General features: G+C 52.9%; 2 non-coding genes and 1 pseudogene across 2 annotated transcripts; all 3 read right to left on the bottom strand.

Moving 5' to 3' along the window:
* Positions 1–311: 311 nt before the first annotated feature.
* LOC138528953 (U1 spliceosomal RNA) lies at positions 312–449 on the bottom strand (annotated as a pseudogene).
* A 6,173-nt stretch (positions 450–6,622) lies between these two features.
* On the bottom strand, positions 6,623–6,786 carry LOC138529346 (U1 spliceosomal RNA). The gene has a single exon (XR_011284683.1). It is a non-coding gene; the product is annotated as a U1 spliceosomal RNA (small nuclear RNA).
* Positions 6,787–7,652: 866 nt separating this feature from the next.
* LOC138529445 (U1 spliceosomal RNA) lies at positions 7,653–7,816 on the bottom strand. Its single transcript, XR_011284782.1, has one exon. It is a non-coding gene; the product is annotated as a U1 spliceosomal RNA (small nuclear RNA).
* Positions 7,817–13,226: the final 5,410 nt, after the last annotated feature.

The raw sequence follows: 13,226 nt of genomic DNA, 5'->3' as shown, positions 1-13,226 counted from the left end.
GGCTTCAAGAACTACCGGGGCACCTGATATCATGGGGCGCACAAGTCTGGGGTTAGGCACCTGTGCACTTCACCCCTCCAGTGAATGCTGGCCCTCTTGACCGCAGCAACATTCAGGGGCCCAACCTACACATGACACACATGACTTTCACATTTTTTTATTTCACCAATCCATCAGGCCTGTGGACCCCTGAACGGCCCAGGGCTGGCCCTCTTGACTGCAGCAAAATAAACTCTGCTGCACGAGCTTGGGCCCTGTGTGCAAACAACCTGACTCGCACACTAAACTCTTTCTTTCTTTCACCAATAAATCAGGGGAAAGCGCGAACGCAGTCCCCCACTACCAGAAATAATGCAGTCGAGAATCCCGCATTTGGGGACATCGCAGGGGTCAGCAAATCCGATGTGCAATGGATGAGCCTCACCCTGGGAGCTCTGCCTTTTTTTTTTTTTTTTTTTTTTGTAAAAATATCTTTATTAAGTGCTTAAAGATGATACAAGGGTAATAAATTCAATTCAATAAGAAGACTTTTGTGGCAATTACATTCCCCCCTCAAAGCAGAAGGGGTGGTTTCAATTTTACTTTGGGCATTTGGGTGGGTACATATATATTTTCTGTTCAGAGTCTGTGGTTTACAAAGTGTTCGTGTTTTGCCTGAGTAGGCAAAGAGTTCTCTTTTTCTTTATTTTATTTTTGGATGATTGCCTGGGCTGGGGGTTTTACTCAGGGCCCCCATCTTCCAGGCTGTCCTTGATTTCGTAGTCTCTTAGCAGGCCGTGGACCATCCTGCGACAGGCTTCGGTTGTCAGCAGCTCATCATTGAGGACCAGGCGTTTCCTTGCGTAGAGGAGAATGTCCTTCATGCAGCAGAGGATCCTCCAGCCGTTCTGTATTGCCTCTAGTGTGTGGGTCTGTGCAAAGAGTCCATACAGCACAGACTGGTGTATAATGTCTTGGGGTGGGATGTGAGCACTCAACTCAGTGTTCAGGGCCCTGCGCAGTTTCCTTGCAAAGGGGCATGCCCAGAAGAGGTGGTACGCTGTTTCCTCTGCCGGGCACCCCCTTGGGCAGCTCCTGTGTGGGCAGAGGCCCCGTCTGTTCATGAATGCTCGCACAGATAGTGCCCCCCTCACCGTCAGCCAGGCAATGTCCTTGTGAATATTCAGGAGTTTGTTTGATGCCACATTTTCCCACACCTGGGTAACTGTGGCCGCTGGCAGGTCCTCAATGGGATCTGTGGTGTCTTGGGACCGGATCAGGTTGTGGATTGTCCTTGGGTTCCACAATGCAGGCACCACCCCCTGAAGGCCAAAATCTGCGATGAACTTTTCCATCTCCCTGTAGTACCAAGGGAGCGTCCAGTTGTACGGGGCCCTGTTTTCCCACTTGTCCCAGCCTAGCCTCCTCCATGTTGGTGTGAGGAAGAAGCGGAAAAGGAGGTAGGCTGAGTGGGTCTTGTTGGCGTTGCCCAGGGAAATCCTGACGCAGGTGCAGGCAAAGCAGGCCCGCAGTCTTGTAGGGAGGTCCGGGATTCCTTTCCCTCCTTTGCGCGGTTCCTTGTACATGGATGATCTCTTAACTCTGTCCATCTTTGAGCCCCAGACAAAGTGGAAGACCATGGCGTTGATGGCCCGCGCCTCTCTGGCTTGGAGGGGCCACGCTTGGGCCACATACTGCAGGACAGGCAGCGCATCATTTCTCAGCACCAGAGCCTTCCCTTCCATGCTCAGTTTGCGGAGACTCCAGAGACCCAGTTTCTGTTTGACCTTGGCCAGGCGTTCCTTCCAGCTTTTCAGCGCTGCCCCCTCCTTCCCATACCAGACCCCAAGGATCTTGATGAAATCCTTCTCGATTGGGAAGGGAAGGGGCTCCTGGTTGCTATCCCAGTGTCCAAACAGCATGGTTTGGGATTTTGCTGCATTTATCTTTGCGCCCGATGCCTGGCCAAAGTCTTCGCAGGTCCTCAGAAGCTCTGACACCGATTGACTGTCTGCACAGAAGAGGGTGACATCATCCATGTAGAGAGAACACTTCACCTCTCTTCTCGCGTCTCCTGGTGCCGGGATGCCTCTGATGTCTGGGTTATTCCGGATGTACTCCGCCAAGAGCTCTATAATGCAAACAAACAGAGGGGGCGAGAGAGGACAGCCCTGCCTAACCCCAGACTTTACTGGAAAGGGGTCTGTTTTCCAACCATTCACCATGACTGAACTGAATATGTCTTTATACATTACTCTAACATAACTGCAGAAGAATTCCCCCAGCCCAAACCCTCTGAGTACCCTGTCCATGAATTCATGGGAGACGCGGTCGAAGGCCTTCTCCTGGTCAAGGCACACCAGCGCTGCCCGAACCTTGCGGTCCGTGACATACTGGATTGTGTCCCTGATCAGGGCGAGGCTGTCAGCGACCCTACGTCCAGGGACCCCACAGGTCTGGTCGGGGTGGACAATCTCACCGATAGCACCCCTGAGTCTAGTCGCCATTGTCTTTGCCAGAATCTTGTAGTCCACGTTTAGGAGAGAGATGGGCCTCCAGTTCTTGAGGTCACACTTCTCTCCCTTCCGTTTGTACAAGAGCGTGATGATACTTTCTCTCATAGACTGAGGCATGCTACCACCTGCGACCATCTCTTTGTACACCTCGAGTAGGTCTGGTCCTACTATGTCCCACATAGTGACGTAAAATTCGGCTGGGAGACCGTCACTTCCCGGTGTTTTGCCTGTCTTGAAAGATTTGGTCGCAAGGTGCAGCTCCTGCAGTGTGAGGGGAGCATTCAGTGCGGCTTGCGCTGCTGGGGAGACCGTTCTTGGGATACCCGACAGAAACTTTTCTGCCTGGTGTCCCACTGACCTCTTCTCCGCATAGAGGTCCCCATAAAAGTCGGTCGCCACCTTCATTATGCCATCCCTTGAGTTACAGAGTTTTCCCTCCTTGTCGCGCAGTTCAACCAGAGGGGTGTGCGCAGCGTAGACTTTCCTGAAGAAGAAGGAGTTGCATTTCTCCCCCTTTTCCAGGTTCTCCACTTTGGACCGGAAGATGATGCCCCTGGACTCATCCCGAAAGTGCTGGCTCAGCCCTTTCTTGACTTCCTCCAAGGGAACCCTTACGTCCCATCCCTTGAGTTGGAGGTCGTGCAGCTCCTGCAGCTCTCGCTGCAGTTTTTTACACTCCCTCTTCCTCCCCTGAGCTTTCCTCCTCCCCGCATTCTTAAAAAAGTCTTGGACCATTCCCTTGACCCATTCCCACCACTCTCCTGTCGACTGGAAGCCGTCCTTCATTTCCTGCCATGACCTGTACATCTCCCTTAGGTCGGCTTCCAGTCTCTCTTCTCTCAGCAGGGAGCTGTTCAACTTCCAGGCTCCCGGTCCTGCTAGGAACTTGCCCGTCAGTTCACCCTGGAAGTGGATAGCTCGATGGTCAGAGAAGTGGACAGGTATCATAGTACTCTGTCCCCCCCTCACTGTTTGGGAGGTGAAGACAAAGTCTATCCTAGAGTGCAGGGAGCCATCTGGGGAGCTCCAGGAGAAGTTCCTGCCGTTAGGCCCCATTGACCCTATTACATCTTTCAAGGATGCCTCGTGCACCATCTCCGCCAGGAGCTTTGCTGCGGCATCCATCCACCCAGAACCCGCCCTCAGACCTATGCGTCCTCCCTCTTCCAAGACACAATTAAAATCCCCACCCATCAATATTGTTCTGGTGGTGACCAGCAGTGGCCTCAGGCGCTGGAGAATTTCCATGCGCTCATCTACATCTGAGGGGGCGTACACAGCCATGAGCCTTACCGGCTCCCCCGCCCACGAGCCGTCAACGACAAGAGCTCTGCCGCATTCAAGCTCGGTGACGGAGTCGGCCGTGAAACGCTTCCCTCTGACTAAGATGGCTACACCTGTAGCCCTAGTGCTGTTCCCCCCTGACCAATATGAGGGGCCTAGAGTCCACTGGTCCTCCAGGTGTCTATAGGACTGGGAATAAGGGATGGCACATTCTGATAGAAAATAAACATCACTATTCTGGCTAGCCAAAAAACTCAGGGTGCTAGCGCATCTGCTCTTGTCCTTAACGCTTCTCACATTTATGGAAAATAATGAAATAGCCATAATAATGTTTAAGGTTTAGCTTAAACTAATAAAATTCAGTTCATGGCATATTGGTTTTACTCACAGGGCAGAGCTACATACCAGGCTGTCCACCCTCTCGCTGCGGCTCCAGGACCGGACCCTCTGCGGTTGCTGTGTGGTGCTGTTCTGGTGCTGCTCCGCCTGTCTGCATTGCTTCGGTGCTCTCTGCCTCGGCGCCCGGCTGGGCTGTTGTCATCCTTGCCTGGGTGCCTCCAATTTGTTCTTCGACCTCGCTCTCCATGTCCTCTGCTTCTTCTTCTGCCTCCTGCGGGAGGGGGGATGAGGCCATTTGATCGGCCATGAACCTCATTTCCTGCAGGACCAGAGTGACTTGGTCCCCTCTCATCTCCATTTCCTCTTGCTCTGCCTCAACCCCCAGTGGGTCGAAGCTGTTGCTGGTGCTGAGGGGTTTTTTGGGTGCCCCCTGCATGGTGTCGGAGGACTCCTTTAGCCTCCTCTTTCTGCTGTTTGAATCCACTTTGGTCCAAGGACCCCCCTCTGCGTCCTCAGCGTTGGGCTGGAGAACCAGCTGTTGTGTCTCGCTGGTCTCTGGTTTGGTGCTGAGTGCGGGGTCTGCTTCACGGTCCTGGGCCTCCTCTGGTGTGGCGGCCGGCTTGGTCACCTTAGGTTTGCCCTCTTTTTTGTCCTTCCTTTGGGCAGCAGTAGGAGGTGCCTCCTGTGGCGCCTCTTCTCGCTGGGGGGCTGTTGCCTCTGCATAGGATCTGGCCCTGCTGGGGCAGTCCCTAAAGCGGTGGCCTTCCTGCCCGCAGAGGTTGCAAGCTACCTCCATCGTGCAGTCCTTGGCTGTGTGTCCCTCTTGCTTACAGTTCCTGCATGTTAGGGCGGCGCAGTCCCTGCCCGTGTGGCCCGGCTTGCCACACCTGTTGCAGAGCCTCGGCTGCCCAGCGTAATACAGGTATCCAGCGTCCCTGCCAATGGCGAAGCTGGATGGGGGGTGGCGGGTCCCGTCCGTTGCTCCCGGGTCTTCCGGCAGCTTGGCCGTGACGTGCCACTTTCCATCCCAGATTCCATTGCTGTCTAAAGACCTCACGGGGTCTTTCAGCAGTGTGCAGTGCCTGCGGAGGAAGGTGGTGACATCCTGCACATGCACGTGGGGGTTGTAAATGTGCACGGTCATCCTCTTCACTCCCATCTGCTGCTGGCATTCCATAGAGAAGTCTGCAAAGGGCTTCTCCTCTCTTCTGCTCCAGCACATGGTCCAGTAGCGGCGGCAGTTTTCCCCTGAGGCCATGGTGACCAGGTATGTCCCTGATGCTGGGAACACCTGCAGACACCAGACCTCGGAGGGGGCAAAGCCCAGGCCTGTGAGCATCAGCCTGGAGAAGGTCTCCCTGCTCAGCTGGGGTATGCTGCCGTCCGCATCTGGTTTCCTCTTCATCCGGATGGTGTTCTTCATCCCGGGGGTCAGTTGTCCAGCCATCTCGACGTCGCGGTAGTCCTTCTTCTGTTTCTCCCGTCGAAGGTCCCGAAATTCGCGGCAAAAACGAACGCTCCAAAAGCACTTAAAAGTGCCGTTTTTTTAGCTCATCAGCTAATTGCAGCTCCTTAGGGAATGCAGGCCAAGAAAGAACCATGTGATCATGGTGTCTCCCCTGCCAGGTAAGTATGAGTTGCGAGCCAGAGGGCAGGGCTTGGGCCTGTTCTGGAAGCCCCGCTAAGCGAGGGTGAGAAGGCCGGCCCTGACCCAGCCCCAGCCCTCCCGGAAGCCCTGAGCGTCTGCGGAGCTGCCTGTCCCACGTGCAGGGGGAAGCTCCGGCAGGCAGAGCCCAGCAGAAGAGGCACATTGTGGCACAGTTCATGTCTCCCACCAGGCCCTGCTCGGCCTGAGATTTGCATAAATTCGGACCTGGCTGCCAGCCAGCAGGCCCAGTCGGAAAGCGAGCAGGCCTGGCGCAGTGGGCCCACTGGCCCGTCGGCCCCAGGCGGGTCCATGGCCCTCCTGAGCCGACAGGTCACCCCGCTTAACAAGAGCGTCTCGGGTGGGGTGCCCCCCGCCAGGACACGGCAAGGCCGTGAAGGCAAGGCCCGATCGGTGCTCGGACGGGGCGGGCGGCAGCGGCGGCCGGGAGCCAGTCTCACCCCTGCCCCCAAAACCCCAGGAGCTGGCCGGGCCTTCCTTAGGTTGGAGGGCCTGGGCGCGAAAGCAGAGCCCGGGCAGGGCAGGCTGGCTTCAAGAACTACCGGGGCACCTGATATCATGGGGCGCACAAGTCTGGGGTTAGGCACCTGTGCACTTCACCCCTCCAGTGAATGCTGGCCCTCTTGACCGCAGCAACATTCAGGGGCCCAACCTACACATGACACACATGACTTTCACATTTTTTTATTTCACCAATCCATCAGGCCTGTGGACCCCTGAACGGCCCAGGGCTGGCCCTCTTGACTGCAGCAAAATAAACTCTGCTGCACGAGCTTGGGCCCTGTGAGCAAACAACCTGACTCGCACACTAAACTCTTTCTTTCTTTCACCAATAAATCAGGGGAAAGCGCGAACGCAGTCCCCCACTACCAGAAATAATGCAGTCGAGAATCCCGCATTTGGGGACATCGCAGGGGTCAGCAAATCCGATGTGCAATGGATGAGCCTCACCCTGGGAGCTCTGCCTTGCTGATCACAGATGCTCCCCTGCCAGGTAAGTATGAGTTGCGAGTCAGAGGGCAGGGCTTGGGCCTGTTCTGGAAGCCCCGCTAAGCGAGGGTGAGAAGGCCGGCCCTGACCCAGCCCCAGCCCTCCCGGAAGCCCTGAGCGTCTGCGGAGCTGCCTGTCCCACGTGCAGGGGGAAGCTCCGGCAGGCAGAGCCCAGCAGAAGAGGCACATTGTGGCACAGTTCATGTCTCCCACCAGGCCCTGCTCGGCCTGAGATTTGCATAAATTCGGACCTGGCTGCCAGCCAGCAGGCCCAGTCGGAAAGCGAGCAGGCCTGGCGCAGTGGGCCCACTGGCCCGTCGGCCCCAGGCGGGTCCATGGCCCTCCTGAGCCGACAGGTCACCCCGCTTAACAAGAGCGTCTCGGGTGGGGTGCCCCCCGCCAGGACACGGCAAGGCCCGATCGTGCCCGATCGGTGCTCGGACGGGGCGGGCGGCAGCGGCGGCCGGGAGCCAGTTTCACCCCTGCCCCCAAAACCCCAGGAGCTGGCTGGGCCTTCCTTAGGTTGGAGGGCCTGGGCGCGAAAGCAGAGCCCGGGCAGGGCAGGCTGGCTTCAAGAACTACCGGGGCACCTGATATCATGGGGCGCACAAGTCTGGGGTTAGGCACCTGTGCACTTCACCCCTCCAGTGAATGCTGGCCCTCTTGACCGCAGCAACATTCAGGGGCCCAACCTACACATGACACACATGACTTTCACATTTTTTTATTTCACCAATCCATCAGGCCTGTGGACCCCTGAACGGCCCAGGGCTGGCCCTCTTGACTGCAGCAAAATAAACTCTGCTGCACGAGCTTGGGCCCTGTGTGCAAACAACCTGACTCGCACACTAAACTCTTTCTTTCTTTCACCAATAAATCAGGGGAAAGCGCGAACGCAGTCCCCCACTACCAGAAATAATACAGTCGAGAATCCCGCATTTGGGGACATCGCAGGGGTCAGCAAATCCGATGTGCAATGGATGAGCCTCACCCTGGGAGCTCTGCCTTGCTGATCACAGATGCTCCCCTGCCAGGTAAGTATGAGTTGCGAGCCAGAGGGCAGGGCTTGGGCCTGTTCTGGAAGCCCCGCTAAGCGAGGGTGAGAAGGCCGGCCCTGACCCAGCCCCAGCCCTCCCGGAAGCCCTGAGCGTCTGCGGAGCTGCCTGTCCCACGTGCAGGGGGAAGCTCCGGCAGGCAGAGCCCAGCAGAAGAGGCACATTGTGGCACAGTTCATGTCTCCCACCAGGCCCTGCTCGGCCTGAGATTTGCATAAATTCGGACCTGGCTGCCAGCCAGCAGGCCCAGTCGGAAAGCGAGCAGGCCTGGCGCAGTGGGCCCACTGGCCCGTCGGCCCCAGGCGGGTCCATGGCCCTCCTGAGCCGACAGGTCACCCCGCTTAACAAGAGCGTCTCGGGTGGGGTGCCCCCCGCCAGGACACGGCAAGGCCCGATCGTGCCCGATCGGTGCTCGGACGGGGCGGGCGGCAGCGGCGGCCGGGAGCCAGTTTCACCCCTGCCCCCAAAACCCCAGGAGCTGGCTGGGCCTTCCTTAGGTTGGAGGGCCTGGGCGCGAAAGCAGAGCCCGGGCAGGGCAGGCTGGCTTCAAGAACTACCGGGGCACCTGATATCATGGGGCGCACAAGTCTGGGGTTAGGCACCTGTGCACTTCACCCCTCCAGTGAATGCTGGCCCTCTTGACCGCAGCAACATTCAGGGGCCCAACCTACACATGACACACATGACTTTCACATTTTTTTATTTCACCAATCTGTGGGTGCGATTTCTCGCCGTCCATAACCAGTACAAGAGGGACCCTGCAATAACTCAGACAGAAAAGAGCCAAGTTAACATTACTTTATTAATGCACAAGCATTCGCGAATGGGCAGCAAGTTCAAACGTCTCGCAAAGCAAGTCGTCAAAGTGCCGCCCTTTGCCCTGCACATCGTGGTCCTTTTATACCCATCTGTTTTACATTGTCATACATTGCTGCACATAGATTATGTCCACCACAAGGCGGTTCCTCCCAGTCATGACTTTGCATCAACGGTCAACAGTTCAACATCTGCTATTGTGGTTTCCTGTTATCTGTTATTCGCTCTCTCTCGTGCCCTTCTGTGTATCTCTGTGCACGAGGCTGTGCTTACTCATTCCTTCCCCACCCGTAATCTGCAGATAGTTTTAGCAGGCTCAACATGCTTCGACATACAGTGACCAAACACAATTCTTCTGTTAAAACAAGTTCTTGCCAGGTCAGCAGGTCTCTTTCTAGTTTGCAATTGCTATTCATATATGGCCATTAAACGCCACCGTATAAAAGAGAAGGCCTCTTCTTTTAGCAAAAAGTACATTCTTTTAACGCATATGATGATTAGTACAAACTCCAAGTGTGAGCACAACATTACATATGTATGCGTACCTTCAATCCACCCTTTGCTCACACTTGAGCATCAATCTAAACCTTCCTAGCATAAGCAGATGGCAGGAAAGCAACATCATCACATACTGTATGTACCATAATCTTCTCCAGGCCTCCCATGTCAAAAAATTCCTGTTGTACATGGCTTTTATCCATTGGATTTAGGCGCGTTATGCTGGAAGAACACATGGAAACACAGCACGACACACATACCGGGAAACATTGGATGCAGAGACAAATACCTACAACTATTGCCGCTAGAACCAGTATAGGCGTAAGAAGTTGCCATCCAATTTCTTTCAGGAGCTTCATCCACCAGCTATCTCCTGACCCTTCCTCCTGGTGGATGCTATCCGCCACTTTATGCAGTTTGTTTACTCCATCCAGGATTCCTGTACTCCCTTCTGGTATGTAAACACAGCATTGGGATCCCACCAAAAAACAGACTCCGCCCCTTTCTGCAGTGAGTATGTCTAAGACATACCTATTTTGGAGAGCCACTAGCCGAATTGCTTTCATTTCATAAGTGATGTTTTCCATTAGGTCTGCAGATTCTTCGATTACGAACTCAAGGGCCCTGCTTAGCTTTTGGATTTCTTGACTGTTCATAAAGATGCCCGCTGGAGGAACCAGGACCCCCATCAGATCTATAAACGTTTCCCATCCTGTAGGTTGATACGTAGGAATTTTTGGGTTTACTGCTCGTTTATTTCTGCTGTGTATTTCTTTATGCAGAGTAGACGGGGCATATACCATCACAGCCGGCATTATTCTGGCTATGTAACATACCCCAACAAAATCTTTGGCTAACCACAAATAAGCCCTCTTGTTACAGACGTAGGCATGTCCTTCAATCTGTAACAATCCCTTTGTGTAGTTATTTAGATTCACCATTTGACTGCACCCCGAGATCATTCTTTGATTACCTCTTGCGCTCCTCTTAAAACATATATTCTTTGGCCTAAACTCTTGTGTGATGGTGATAGGGGGAGGAGGTTCTCTTACTATCTGTACCATAGCAGGTGCAAGCCCGATTCCCTCAGTTTTGATTTTATAGCGTATCTTTTCCTTTAGAAGGGTTTTGTTCTCTCCTCTAACATAACAAGCGGTATTCGGTATCATATATTGCTGTGCTGACACTATTCTCATGTAAATTAATGTACACCCCGCATCCTCAGTAACTGGCGATGCGTACACTGGGATGCCTTCACTGCTATGTCGGGGCATGTGGGTGCAGATCCAGCAATCAGTTTTATTCACTACCCCATATGTTGTGTTTATTATCTTCACGTATTCATTTTTAGCATAGTCTTCCGGGTCGTGTTGGTCATAGGCATCTCGATTCCTGCTCTTGACCCAATCTGTTCTCCCTGTTTCATTTGACTCGGGCAACAGGTTCTTTAATTCATATCTAGATGGATGTTCCAGATACCAGAATATTATGGCAAATGCTATTAGTACTACTATCGTGCATACAGAAAACAAAATTTTGCCTCTTGTGGTACAAACTGGTATTTTCCTCTTACCTTCTGTGTTTGAGGAGCATACACTTATCCGTTCAGGGACTAAACCAGCATACACGGGTGTAGACATAGTTCAGTATATGGCTCAGTATACAGCGTATATCAGTTGCAACCTAGCGATATAGCAATATCCCCTATTTAAAGCACCAGTGTCCTTATTACTCTAGTAGTGGTAGGTCTCACTGAAAACCTTCATCCGATCTGTCCCACGTCTCGTAGTGCCTGTCCCAGGAGGGGAACGCCGAAGGCCCTTCAGGCTACAAGCCCGTCGTCTTCAGTAAGGCACAATTCTGCTAAAACCAACAAGAGAGTCCAAATGTTCATCTCCCTAATGATCAAAGTTCAAAACAGTGTCCTTACACGTTGCTTGGCACATACACGTCACGGGATCGGAGGCGATGGGCACACCTGTCACTGGCATCTGGCAGTACACTTGCAACCTGCGGTTTGTCGGTTCCCTTTTCTGGAGGAATCAATAGTGGCAGCGTCTTCTTGACGTGATTCACGTGGTACCAGTGCGGTTTGCCATCAACTTTTACCGCAGTTTGTGTTGCGAGGAGAACCTGAAACGGGCCCCTCCATCTGGGTTGCAGTCCGCTGGTGCGATCGAAGGCTTTTATAACAACCCAGTCACCGGGCTGCACGTCGTGACCTTCTCCTATCAGAGGAGATGGAGCTACTGCGTTCACCTGTGCATTAATAGAAATCAGTCTATTAGTTAACCCAATACAGTACTGTTGTAATGCAGGCCATGCTTGCTCAGACAATCTCTTAGGTGATATGGGGGTCCCAATACTTGGTGGACGCCCCATAACAATTTCGAAAGGAGATAAACCATGTGTACGCTTAGGCATAGTACGCATACTCAATAATGCAATAGGCAATGCATCCGGCCATTTCAGTCCCGTTTCAGCACAAGCCTTTGCCAGTTTGTTCTTCAATACCTTATTTGTGCCCTCTATAATCCCAGCTGATTGAGGATGAAAAACTGCGTGGAAACGTTGATCAATACCAAGGGCCTTGCAAACTTTGCGTACTACTTCACCAGTAAAATGAGTCCCATTGTCAGACCATAGATATCTGGGGACCGTATACAAGGGCACCCAGTGTTTCAATATGCATTGTGCTGTGGAGGTGGCACTATTGTCCCGCAGGGGATATGCTTCCACCCATCCTGAGAACCCACATTTCATCACCAAACAGTAGGAATGTTTATTTACAGGCTCCAGCTGTATAAAGTCCATATACACCACCTCAAAAGGGCAGGTGGGTAACTTACTGTGGCCCGCCGGGGCCGGTACACCTTTCCCCACATTATATAAAACACATATTTCACATTGTTTTGCCCATTGGCGACAATACATTCCCAATCTTTTGTTGTACCACACAGTACTTAAAACTTCTTCCATAGTTCTTGCGTTAACGTGGGTTGGACCATGAGCCACGCTCACTATCACAGGTAAGTATGCATCAGGTAGTACCCAAGTATTCGTATTGGTATGTGCCCATAGCCCATCTACCGTCTCCTCGTATTGATCATCCTTGTGCCAAGATAGTCTTTCTTCAATGGTTGCATCTGCTTGGATTTCCTTTACGCGCTCCTTCGTCCCTTCCATAGTCACATCCCTCCCCACTATGAGCTGTCGGGCTTCCCACCGAGTGTCCCTTGTGGCAGCTAGTTTAGCCATCTGGTCAGCCAAAGAATTTCCCTGCGTGACATAATCCAGTGTTTTTTTATGCGCTGAGCACTTCACTACGGCCACCATTTTGGGCAGCGTAAGGGCTTGCAATAATTCAGCAATCAATCGGGCATGTTTAATAGTATCACCTTGAGAGGTTAAGAAGCCACGCTCTCCCCAGAGTTTACCAAAACTGGAAACCACCCCGTGCGCGTAGGCTGAATCAGTATAAATTGTCACTTTCATGCCGCTGCTTAACACTAATGCTCTAGTTAGCGCAATCAATTCTGCCGCCTGCGCCGATTTCTCACACACTTTCCCACTCTCAATCAACTGTTCCCCTGTAGTTACTGCATACCCTGCTGTTGTCTCCCCATTTGGCAGTTTGAAACAGGAACCATCACAGAATAATATACCCTCATTATCAACCAGCGGGGTGTCTTGCAGGTCTGCTCTACCCTTAGTGTGTTCTTCCATTTGAATCACACAATCATGCCTAATGTCATCAGGTGAGGTGGGCAAAGGAAGCAGTGTCGCTGGATTCAAAGTGTTACACCGTTCAATTTTTACATTACTGGCAAACAGGATCATCTCATACTGTGTGAGTCTAGCTGTAGTCAAATGCTGTGTATGCACTCTATTCAGAAGAACATCTACCGTATGTGGAACTTTTACTGTTACTTCACTCCCTAGGATGATACCTGCACTTTGTTTTAGGGCTGTCGCTGCTGCAGCTACTGCTCTCATGCATGGGGGTAGGCCTCGAGCTACTGAGTCCAGAGTGCTAGAAAAATATGCACATGGTCTCTGTTTACCCCCTTGTTCCTGTGTCAA

This window comes from Ambystoma mexicanum, chromosome 7q (assembly GCF_040938575.1).
Source record: "Ambystoma mexicanum isolate Mex_15411 chromosome 7q, UKY_AmexF1_1, whole genome shotgun sequence".
In the NCBI taxonomy this organism is placed as follows: Eukaryota; Metazoa; Chordata; class Amphibia; order Caudata; family Ambystomatidae; genus Ambystoma; species Ambystoma mexicanum.
The sequence above is the reverse complement of the archived record's forward strand: the minus strand, read 5'-3'. Positions and strand labels throughout refer to the sequence as shown.